The sequence below is a fragment of the Eriocheir sinensis genome, chromosome 4 (genome assembly GCF_024679095.1).
Source record: "Eriocheir sinensis breed Jianghai 21 chromosome 4, ASM2467909v1, whole genome shotgun sequence".
NCBI classification, from domain to species: Eukaryota; Metazoa; Arthropoda; class Malacostraca; order Decapoda; family Varunidae; genus Eriocheir; species Eriocheir sinensis.
The window spans coordinates 22,942,153-22,943,279 of NC_066512.1; the positions used below are offsets into that span (position 1 = coordinate 22,942,153).

General features: G+C 54.5%; 1 protein-coding gene across 6 annotated transcripts in view; it reads right to left on the bottom strand.

The window, feature by feature from the left end:
- Nucleotides 1-345, bottom strand: part of LOC127010115 (chordin-like protein 2) — a 93,977-nt gene extending 93,632 nt beyond the window's left edge. For all 6 annotated transcript variants that reach the window (XR_007762925.1, XR_007762933.1, XR_007762934.1 and 3 more), the window contains exon 1: nucleotides 1-345. This exon is cut by the window's left edge and continues 1,134 nt beyond it. The gene's annotated coding sequence lies outside the window, so the exon portion shown is untranslated.
- Between the last annotated feature and the right edge of the window lie 782 nt (nucleotides 346-1,127).

The following is a 1,127-nucleotide window of genomic DNA, read 5'->3' on the forward strand; positions in this document are numbered from 1 at the left end:
GGCAAGGCAAGCACGTGGCCGGCCGGTGCGGGAGGAGGCAGAGGAGAGGGGGAGGGAGAGAGAGACTTCAAGGCCCGTCGCGTTCGTTTTCTCCTCTGGTTCAACTTCTAACGGACGACGAAGTGACCGACGACCAGAAGAACGACAGGGAGGGCGGGCATGAGAGGGCTCTGGTTGTGGAGATGGTGGTTTTGGCGGGGCGTGGCTGGCGGGGCAGTGTGTGGTGGAGGTGGTGGAGGCTGGTGATGGTGGTGGTGTGTGGAGGACGGTGGTAGGGCGCGCGCCTGCACCCACTGTGTGTCTGCCAGCGACTGAACTCTCCGGCCCGACTCGGCAGCTCTATATCCAGTTGTGTCACGCAGAAGCCTCGACCCCCTCTCCTCTCTTATCCTCCTCCTCCTCCTCCTCCTCCTCCTCTGACTCCCTCCTCCTCCTCCTCCTCCTCCTCCCCTTGCTTCTACTACTACTCCTCCTCCTCCGCCTCCTCCGCCTCCTCCTCCTTCTTCTTCTCCTTTGCCCTTCCTTTATTTTCTTATAGTCACTGTTGCCCCGTCTCTCTCTCTCTCTCTCTCTCTCTCTCTCTCTCTCTCTCTCTCTCTCTCTCTCTCTCTCTCTCTCTCTCTCTCTCTCTCTCTCTCTCTCTCTCTCTCTCTCGTGTCTTCTTCACCCACTTCTCTTTATTTTCTTTCTTTCTTTACCATCATCGCATATTTTTCTTTCCTTCCTTTCTTTCTTATTTCTCCTCCTTCGCCTCCTCCTCCTCCTCCTCCTCCTCCTCCTCCTCCTTCTCTTCCTCCTCCATCTATGTCGGTGTCTCACTTTCTCTCTCTTTCTTCCTTCCCTCCTTCCATCCCCATCTAACCTTCTTCTCTCCTCTTCGTTTTCTTCTTCTTCCTCTTACTCCTCCTCCTCCTCTTCTTCCTCTTCCTCCTCTTTGCAGCACTTTCCATATTTTGCATCCCTATCTACGAGCTCTATCATTCTTCTTGCTTTCCTTTTTTCCTCCTCCTCCTCCTCCTCCTCCTCCCAACTTCACCTTTCCTCCTCAGTTGCTCGCCTTTTTAACCTATTGCTATCCCTTCCCTCCCTCTCTCACTCCCTTTCTTCCCTTTCTTCCTCCCCTCCTC